The sequence below is a fragment of the Myodes glareolus genome, chromosome 22, assembly GCF_982192425.1.
Source record: "Myodes glareolus chromosome 22, mMyoGla1.1, whole genome shotgun sequence".
Classification (NCBI taxonomy): Eukaryota; Metazoa; Chordata; class Mammalia; order Rodentia; family Cricetidae; genus Myodes; species Myodes glareolus.
The window spans coordinates 62,800,099-62,810,935 of record NC_142047.1 but is presented as its reverse complement, the minus strand read 5'-3'; the positions used below and the strand labels follow the sequence as shown (position 1 = coordinate 62,810,935).

Sequence of the window (10,837 nt, the reverse complement as noted above, 5' to 3'; positions counted from 1 at the left end):
GGCACTTTTTTCCACTTCATCTGGGTTAGAGTGTTCAAATCCTTCTGTTGTAGGGTCATTGGGATCTGATATTTTCATGTTGTTTTTCAGATTGTTGGAGGAGGTCTTGCCTTGGCGTCTGCCCATCTCTTCGATCAAATGCTCTCTATTGGAGCTTCTGGTATCGGGTCAGGTTCCCTTGTTGGGCAGGGAGTTCACTGATAGAATGCCTACCTTTCCCCAAGCAGGGTATTGAACCACAGGCACTGCCTCTTTCCGGTATGCCCCTATAGAGCAGGCCCAGTGTGCAAGGCAACTGAGCTGGGGAAATTTTATGGGCTCAGTGGGAGGGGAGAAATATAGAAATTTGTACCTGGATGGAAGCTGGGATGGCAGGTGGGAGAGCCTAGCAGGGTGGAAACAGCACTGCAGGCTGACCTGGGAGTCTATGGGGTCGGGGAGAGTCCTAGCTCCCCCTCGCCGGGCCCCTGTCGTGGGCCCGAATCAACTCACCACTCCGAAGGCCCTCTGGATGGAAGCTGGGATGGCTGGCGGGGAAGCTAGCAGGGTGGAGCCAGCAGAGCAGGCTGACCTGGGAGTCTATGGGGTCGGGGAGAGTCCTAGCTTCCCCTCGCAGGGCCCCTGTTGCGGGCCCGAATCAACTCACCACTCCGAAGGCCCTCTGGATGGAAGCTGGGATGGCTGGCGGGGAAGCTAGCAGGGTGGAGCCAGCAGAGCAGGCTGACCTGGGAGTCTATGGGGTCGGGGAGAGTCCTAGCTCCCCCTCGCTGGGCCCGCGCGGGCCCGAATCAACTCACCACTCCGAAGGCCCTCTGGATGGAAGCTGGGATGGCTGGCGGGGAAGCTAGCAGGGTGGAGCCAGCAGAGCAGGCTGACCTGGGAGTCTATGGGGTCGGGGAGAGTCCTAGCTTCCCCTCGCCGGGTCCGCGGGGGCCCGATTCAACTCACCACTCCGAAGCCCCTGAGTATTTTTTAACAGATTGTAATTTTTCAAACCTCTCTGATATCTGCTGCATATGACACTTGAAATACCTAAGTTTTCTTCAGTGATCTGTGAACATTACCAATTTGGAGACGTTTAAAGTCTCCAAAAAGATATTTGGGGGCCATAAGGAGGATTCCAACTGGATTGTTGGAATAACAACACTACCCAAAGCTGACAAACACTACACAAAGGTCAGCTTTAAACTTCAAACTACAAAGGACGGTAACAAGTTGGTTAGCAGAGATGATACAGCCTCACAGACTATCCAGCCATGACTTCAAATAAACCCCACACTTTTCCATCACACAGAGACTAAAGAAAAAATACTACAGCTAGCTCTGCCAGGATCTGACCATAATCCAGATTTTCTCAGGATTCCCTATAGGTACTTTTGTCCTAAAGAATCAAGAAGTAATTTTAAGAATATGATGCTCACAATCCTAAGAGAAGCATTGAGTGGGTTTTGGTTAATCAATGCATTGTAAATGTTTATCATCATTTTGTGGGGTGTGGGTGTAGATTGTAAATTGTTACTGGTCATAGTAAGAGAGGAAATTAAACAATGAGATTGGATTGTAGGATCTGTTTCTGAAAAAGTGGGTAATAAAAAGACAGAATACAAAGCAGGTAATAAAAACACAGGATACAAGGGTAGATCATTTAATCTACTTAAAACTAAAAAGTAATTATTAATCACAATTTTTAAAATGGTAAGAAATTTTGTATATTGATATAAATCTAAGGTTATTTTTGTTAGAACATACTGTATAAATGTTTCTACTCTTAAGATTATTTTATTAATACAAATGTAAGGCTATTTTTATTATACAGTATATATGTTTCTACTCTTGTTTAAGGACGTACAACTATATAGTTCATTTTAAAATTTAATGAATAATTAAGAAATACAGGTTAGTAGTTAGTCATCTATAATAATAAATTTTGTAATTATGTTAGGTATGTTTTTAAGGTTAAACAGAGATACATTTTTGATACATAGGTGGTCTTCAAACACACCAGGGACTTATAAAATATGATGTTTAAGATGTTTTAATAACCTAAGGTTTTTCATGACTTTGAGACCCATCTGTCCTGACAATGCCAATTTGCTTATAAAAAAAAAAGATGATGGGTATCAAAGAACCTCTATATGGAGTTTGGTTTTATTGTGTCAGTTTAGTCACTGTGCAAGCCCTTGTTTCCCCTGCTCACAGTATGCTCTCCAAATTGGACTAGCAGGACACAAAACAAGGTGACTGCAAAACTTTGCCAAAACAAGATAGAAGAGTCAATCAAAATTTACAGAAAAATCTCAGATATTCTACTCTTGTGTCCTAAAGATGGATATCTCAACATTGTAGGGAACATGTGACTGTCCAGGCAGCCAGCTGTTCTGTCATTTCTATACAAGTTTTGGAATTTGTTTGCTCTTCACTTCCTGTTTGTTCAAATAATATTACATTCTTCTTCAGGGATCTGATGGAGTTGAAGACAAGATAGTTATACTTGTATTTTTTTGCTGTTACAGAATTCATTGAAGAAACTTACAAAAGATATATAAGTCACATAAGATTGAGAGACATAAAAGCTTAAATTGTTTATCTAAGAAAATGGTTTGAGATATAAAAATTAGTTTTGAGTTGGTAACACAAGTTAAGATATAAAATAAATTAGGTACAAAACTTTGGATCCACCAATATAAAATAGATAAGAGCATTTTCTCTGAATTTGCCAAAAAAATGATGAAACATTGTGTATGTAATTCTTCTTTGATAACTTTTATATAGTTTTATATTGTTAAAGTTTAAACCTTTCTTTCTATTTAGACAAAAAAAGAGAAATATTGGGGGACATTCAACAACACTATGAACCCCAAGGTTGCTTTTGAATTGATTAAATAAAATTAACCTTGGGTCAGGAGGCTGAGTTAGCAAGTTGACAGAAAGTGATCATAGAGCATCAGAGGACATCCGGGAGAGAAAGACATGGGAAGTAGGTAGTAGGAATGTAGATTAGTGCAGGGTTTTCTGCTTTGGTAGAAAGGAAGTAGTCTTTCAGAATTGCCAGCAAGGAGAGATGGTTAGCTTTTTGCTACTTAGCCTCTTTGACCCAGGAGATTTTCACCCCAATCTTTGAATCTTGGCTCTTATTTGTAAATTGAATGATAGAGATTTAGTTCAAGCTACCTGTGGCAGCAGAGACAGAGCTGGTGCTGGAGCAAAATTGCCACCAGGCTACAGTCTAGAGTAGCAGCTGGTAACTGCAGAGTTGTAATTACTGGCTATTTTAGTTATCTAGGTTGTTTTATGGTTCCATATTAATTATAAGATGTTTATTGTGAGGTGAGATGGGGACATTGAGATTACACTGAACCTAATCTGCAAGTAGGTATTGGTAGAAAGATAATTTTTATGATACTAAAATTCTTCTGATACACAAGCATGGGATGTTTTTTCCATTTTCTAAGGTCTTTTTCCATCTCTTTCTTTAGAGATTGAAGGCTTTCACTGTAAAAATTCTTCCTTCCACGGTGGTTTAATTCTAGATATTTTTATTTTCCTTGAGGTTATTGTGAATGGTGGTGTACCCATGGTTTCTTTCTATGTGTGCTTGTTGATAGTATATAGAGAAGTTATTGCTTAATTCAAGTTTATTCTCTATCTTGCCACATATACCTTCAAACAACATTTTAAACTGAATGAATCATTTTAAGAATTTTCTGGTAGAATTCTTGAGCTTTCTAATTTATAATAGCAGGCCATCTCCAAATATGGATAGATTGACTTCATTGCTTTCCTATTTGTATCCATTTAATTTTCTTCTCTTGTTCTATTGTTCCAGCTACTGCTTCAAACCCAATATGAAAAAGAAGCACAGATAGTAGATGTCATTGTCTTGTTCCTGAATTCAAGGGGATTGCTTCAAGCTTCACTTGATTTGAATAATGTTGGCTGCCTATTTCTCATATATAGATTTTACTATGTTGAAATAAATTCTTTCTAGTCCTATGTTCTCTAAAATCCGTACCATCAAGGCATATTGGGTTTTATGAGAGGCCTTTCTGTCTATGTTTTGAGACAACTATTTTTTCTTCATGTTAATTTATAAGGTTTATTGTATTTATCAGCTTGAGTGTGTTGCACCTCCCATGCATTTCAAGGATAAAGGTAACTTGATCTGTGGATAATCTCATTGATGTATGTCTGTATTGTGTTTGATAGTATCTTACTGAGCACTTGTGAATGTATGTTCACCAAAAATAATGGTCTGTGGTTTTATCTTTGCTCTATTTTGTACTGTTTTATTTAAGTATGGAATGCTTCAAGAATGTGTGTGTCGTCCATGTGCAGGGGCCATACTAATCTTGTCTGTATTATTGCCATTGTAGTATATATGCTGCTGAAGTGAGCACTGCCTGTTTATTAAGGTTAAAATATTACCATATGTTTGACTGCTTATACACTTAGGTATGTGAGTTTATACATGCATTTATGATGTGTCTGAATATGTATTTATCAATTATCTATTGATAGACACTTCTGTTGTTTGTTCCTCTACGCTATTGTGAATGTTGTTTGAAGGTATAAAGATATGCAAATAGCTCTTTCATATCTTTCTTCAATGGTTCAAAAACATATTCAGAAGTAATATTGCTTGATTAATTTTCTTTTTAATTTTTGAGCAACCACTTTAGTGTTTCCCATTACAACTGTAATATTTTACGTTTTTTACCAGGAGCACTTAGACATTTCAATTTCCTGATTTTTACCAACATTTATTAATGTACTATTTCTAGTAGTGTCTATCTTAATGAGTATGACATGTCATTTTGTTTCTTAAGAATTGAAGAATATATTTTCTTTTTCCTCATATTTTTTCATGGACTTAATCTTCTAGAAAGTGTTTAAAATAAAACTAGTAACAAAAAATGAAAAAACTAGTAACAAAAATCAATCACTAAAAATAATTAGTAGAGGAAATAATTTTTCATAAAATTGAACATAAAAGACAAAACTTATAAACTTCAAAGATATTCTGTTTCAATTGCCACATTTCACATTCCATGTAGGAACTAGTTCGTAATGTGCATGACCAGTGAATACTCAGGAGCTTCCTCCTTCATTACGCATCTCTTGTGGATGTTTCACTGCTTCCTTACCTAATCCATGAATGCATGAGCCCTTAATTTAATCTGATGTCACTTCCTAAACCTGGTTCAGAATGTTCTTGCTTTCTCATTCAAGGAGGTTAAGAGTCACTTAAACAGAAGGCCTGAAGATGAGGATATATTTATATATTTATAGTTCAGACATAATGACCATGTTGTAGTCAAATTAATACTAAATTTATAAATGCTATATTCTCTCAATAATCTATGTATTATTTAATGCAATCTCTGGGTCATTTCAAGCACATAGTTTCTGCTCTAGCAAAGCTGAGGCTCTCTAGGTATACAGGGCAAATTCTCAGGGAAGCTTAATTTTTATGCATACTTTATGCATAAGTAAATTGGAACATGGAGATTAGATCACACTCCAGCTGTTTCTTTGTAAACTGTGTTGTATCTTCTATGCAATTCCAAGAAAATAATAACCTTCAATCTCCAGGGGTTACACGTGAACAAAGCAAAAAAAAAAAGATATTAAACTAAAACACATATGTAAATTGCTGCACTGATTTCCTCAGGCAATGGTCCCCACAAATGCCTCCGATTACAGGTGCCATCAAAAGGTCGCTGGACTGTGTATAGAGTTAATTTGTAAAGAACAATTCAGCAAAATTTAGCAAATCACCCATGGCTGATCAGCCTGTTTCTGGATCAGGTATTATCATGTTACTCAACAAAGAAATTAACCCCTTTCTAATATTAACCAATTTATACTGAGTGCAATACAAATGGTTTCCTCTTGAAACATCTTCATTTCAGTTTATTAATATAAAATTTATCTTTTAGGGATTGGATCTAGAAGAAGTACTACAAAAAAGAGGTAGATGTAGAAAAAGATCAGTCTTTATATAAGAGGTTGTAAAAAAAGAAAATTGCATATAGGCATATAAAAAGTCATGTACCAGATATTTACTGATGGTTTAGTGAATAATAGGTCTTTCTTAGTCATCTGAGATGATGATTTAAAATATATTAGGTAAATGTGGGTATTATGATTTCAATGTGAATGTCTCACATAAGCTCATATATTTAAACACCTGCTCTCTAGTTGATGGCACTGTCTTGAAAAGTTGGCACCATTGGTATTTGGAACTACACAGGAAGAAATAAATTATTAGAAGTTGGCCTTGACATCTTAGAGACTATATTCCCTTTCTGTCTGACCTTCAGACTCTTATTTCTAGATGTGAGGGATCCCATTGGCATAGTCTTGCTCACATGGAATCATATCCTACTATGGCTTTCCCATCATCAGCAACTTGTATCACTCCCCCTCCCAACTGTAAATCAGAACAAGCTCTTTTTCCCTTCATTTGCTTCTTGTCAATTACAACGACACTAAAAAGTACATAATACATATGGTCTACAGCCTAATTGATCACATTTGTTGGATCTAGTGGTAAGATATAGAATATTCCAAATCCACATATTCTGTGTAAAGTGTATAATTTCTATTCTCTATTTATAGTGCCTTGAGTGAGAAATGTCCCTCACAGTCTCATGTCTTTAACACATGATTCGAAGCTGGTGCTGCAGTTTGGGAAGATTATATAATTTTTAGAAAGTGGAGCCTTGCTGAGGAGAGTATATCATTAAGGGCAGCTTTTGAGTTTCTCTAGCCTGGCCTCACTTTCTGATTCCTGTGAGCAAATAGAATGTTATAAGACAGATTTCTTTCAGTTCCTGCTGATGTACATAGCTTTTGCCATGCCTTTCCCACTATGGAAGACTATAGACCCTCTGGAACTTTAAGATTAAATAACCTCATTATTCCTTTAATATGATTTTTGTCAGGGTATTCTATTGTAACAACAGAAAAGTAAATAATACACCATTCAAGGGACACTGTAAATAATACCTAGCTTGCTCTAGTACCTCAGATCCTCATCTGTGCCGATGTCAGACCTGAACATTATCCTTCTCTAAAGGTCAATTTTATTTATGATATGTAGAGTGGGGAGAAGATGCATAGATGTATGACTATGGTGTGCTTAAAGGTGATTCAAAAGCTTCAGATGTTGTCCTTATAGGGAAGCCTGGTGCGGGAGAATTGTCTGTATTCTGTCATGTCAGTCATGTTTTAAATAAACGCTGATTGGCCAGGCAGGAGGTGTAGGTGGGAAAACCAGACAGGAAGTGGAAATGATGTAAGGAGAGCAGGTGAATTCTGGGGAGGAGGAAGTTGATTTCTCCCACTCCTGCCCAGATCACCGAAGCAGCAGGATGTGAGCTGCCCTACTGTAAAAGGTACTGAGCCACATGGCTAACATAGATCAGAAAAATGGGTTAATCAAGATGTGAGAGTTAACTAATAAGTAGCCAGACCTAATGGGCCAATCAGCATTATAACTTATAGAGATTTCTGTGTGATTTTTCTAAGGGATTAAACAATTGTGGGGACCTGTTGGGAGGATAGAAAAACCCCCAACAAACAGGCCCCATCATGTTACAGAATGGCGCCCAACGTGACCTCTTCATGTTACAGAATGGCGCCCAACGTGGATAACTGCATCCACAGAAAGCCTGAGAGAACTTGGGAAAGACTAGAGTAAAGCATATTAGCTTTCAGCCGTAGCAGGAAAAAAGGAAAAAAGCAGCGCACAGGAAAAAAGCTGCGCTGTTTTAAAATGCCGGCTTTCTGGGCCGTCCTGCCAGGGAAAACTCTGACTCTTTCAAGCAGGCAGTCCAGACTATGGATACAATGTTGCAGCTTGCTTCCTGGCAAGGACCTTGAAACGCGTTAAGAGCTTTTGAATGTTGTCTTCTCCATATTCCTTAGCAAATTAAAGACCCATGTGGTGAGAAAAAGAGAGATATACAGTAAAGAGAGATTCAAAGAGAAAGAAAATCTCTAAATGATTTACAGTGTGTTAAAAATATATACAGGCTTAAAAAAACATTTAAAGCCTTAAAATAAAAAAGAAAGAGAATAGTTGGGTGTGGTGATAAACACCTTTAATCCCAGCACTGAGGAGGCAGAGACAGACGGATCTCTGGGAGTTCAAGGATAATCCTAGTCTACAGAGGTAGTTCCAGGACAAAGATATGCAGAGAACCTGTCTCAAAAAGCCAAAAGTTAAAAGTAAAAATAAAAGAAATGAGGTTAAAATAAAGCCACTTAAAGATGGAAAATACACAGAGAATCTTGATACTGTATGCTATTATGCTCTCTTTGAATTGCTTAAATGCTGAGGAAGGAGCAACAGCTGCTAAAAGATATTGGCTTATAAATGCTAAAGATAGGTATTTTGAAAATACCTTGGCTTCAAAATTGAAGTCAAAAGGTATGTTACTTTGGAGGAGAGATTTTGCTTTTGTTTCCACAGAAAATGAGAGGCTCTGGATTTATTCAGAGTTAAAAAAAATCATCTTTGATGAAGGGAGACCACCTGAGCAATCTCCGGTAGGAACAGATGGCAAGATATCTGAGTTCTTCATCCAGAATAGGTTCAAGACTGCTGCCTGAGATGATCAAGACTCGCAGGATACTTCAGTCAGGACTTGATCATAACTCTAAATTTTCTTTAGGTCCTCATAAGATTATGAGTGCCCCCAACAAGCAGGAAGTAGCCTGGAATACTATGCCCACATTCCCAAAAAGTGGACAATGGATATTTTCCTTTGTTTTTTTTTTTAAAAAAAGAGGGGGAAGTGGTCCGGGAGAATTGTCTGTATTCTATCAGTCATGTCTTAAATAAATGCTGATTGGCAAGGCAGGAGGTGTAGGTGGGAAAACCAGACAGGAAGTGGAAATGATGTAAGGAGAGCAGGCGAATTCTGGGGAGGAGGAAGTTGATTTCTCCCACTCCTGCCCAGATCACCGAAGCAGCAGGATGTGAGCTGCCCCACTGTAAAAGGTACTGAGCCACATGGCTAACATAGATCAGAAAAATGGGTTAATCAAGATGTGAGAGTTAACTAATAAGTAGCCAGACCTAATGGGCCAATCAGCATTATAACTTATAGAGATTTCTGTGTGATTTTTCTAAGGGACTAAACAATTGTGGGGACCTGTTGGGAGGATAGAAAAACCCCCAACAAACAGGCCCCATCATGTTACAGAATGGCGACCAACATGGCCTCCTCATGTTACAGAAGCCAAAAGAGCTATGAATAAGTAAAAAATGAGTACTGGCCTGTGACCCATGAGTAGATGGGATTCAACATGTTTCACATACTATCAACATCTAATAAGCTGACTATATGACATCAATAATGCAGAACCTGTGCATAATTTAAAGTACTCCTTAAGAATCTAAGGACCATACCCCTTAGGAGAGCTGCAGCAACCACTTCAATATGTTTCTTCAGTTTTTGTGAACTCACATCTGTTTGGAATTTTTCTTTTATAGTCTGAAAAGATTTCCATGTTTCCTACTTAAGACTTATAAGACTAGCACCACTAGGAAGGATGGTTTGTAAACCGTAAGGTCATTTGTCACCCTTCATTTAGAAGCAGAGATTTTCCTTCAATAATTGTCACTCTCTCTGCTTTTTTCATGATTCAATATTGGTCATTCTTTCATTATCAGTTAATACCTCTAATATGACTTTCTATGGAATTTTCATTGTATCACTGGATATGCCATGATTTAATAACATTGATATTATTCAAATATCTTGGTGAATAGTATGAGGAGAGTTTGTAAAATATTAACTATCCTGTGTCTTTAAGTCAGACTAAAAGAAGTGAAATATTGAATTATGCATATTAGGCAGAAATCTTCAAACAAGTTATTTATTTTTCTGTGACTATTATAGCGGAAAAAATTACAGCAGCAAAATGAACATTATTTTCAAAATATTTGTTTCCTTGCCTGAAATATCAAAATACTTTTATATTATACTGAACCACATAAAAAAAAGAATTGCAGGAAATATTAATAATAAACTACAAAAATATGTTATGAATATTTTAAATATAGAATAATAAAAGGTTGTATAATGTCAAAATATATTTTATTTGAAATTATTTTATAATTTATTAATTATTTTTTCATCATCCCAATCACATTTTCACCTCCCTTCCTCCCAGCCACTCCCCTCTTCCTTCCCTCCCATTTACTCTTCCCTTCCCTTCAGAAAAGGGCAGGCCTATTTATATCAGCTAGCATGGCATATCAAGTTGCTTCAAGTTGCAGTAAGACTAGATGCCTCCTCTCTTATTAAGGCTGAATGACAAACCCAATAGGAGGAAAAGGTCCCAAAAGTAGGTTAAAAAGTTAGAGACAGTCCCAGCTCCCAGTGTTAGGAGTCCCCCAGAAAACCAAGCAATCTAACTGTATCATATGCCTAGACCTGACCCATGCAATCTCTTTGGTTGGCAGAGGAATCTCTGTGAGCCCATATGAGCCCAAGGTAGTAGGTTCTGTGGGGTTTTTGTGGTTTTCTTGTCTCCTCTGGCTCTCACAATCCTTTCTTCCCCTTTTCCACTAGATTCCCTGAGGTCTGCCCAATGTTTGGCTATGGTTCTATTTATCTATATTCATCAATTTCTGGCTGAGTGATTGATGACAATTGGCCGAGTCAATGATCTATGAACACAGCAGTATATTATTAGGAATCGTTTCTTTAAACTTTTTTGTCAGTCATGTTTGTTTCTATTCTAGTTCTCTGGCTCATACCCTTCCAGGCAGTGACAAGGGAACACTCCCTTCCATGGTATGGGTCTCAAGATGGACCAG

The 10,837-nt window shown here is 37.5% G+C and overlaps 1 non-coding gene across 1 annotated transcript; it reads right to left on the bottom strand.

The window, feature by feature from the left end:
- Positions 1-4,290: 4,290 nt before the first annotated feature.
- LOC148118629 (U6 spliceosomal RNA) lies at positions 4,291-4,397 on the bottom strand. The gene has a single exon (XR_015736076.1). It is a non-coding gene; the product is annotated as a U6 spliceosomal RNA (small nuclear RNA).
- Positions 4,398-10,837: the final 6,440 nt, after the last annotated feature.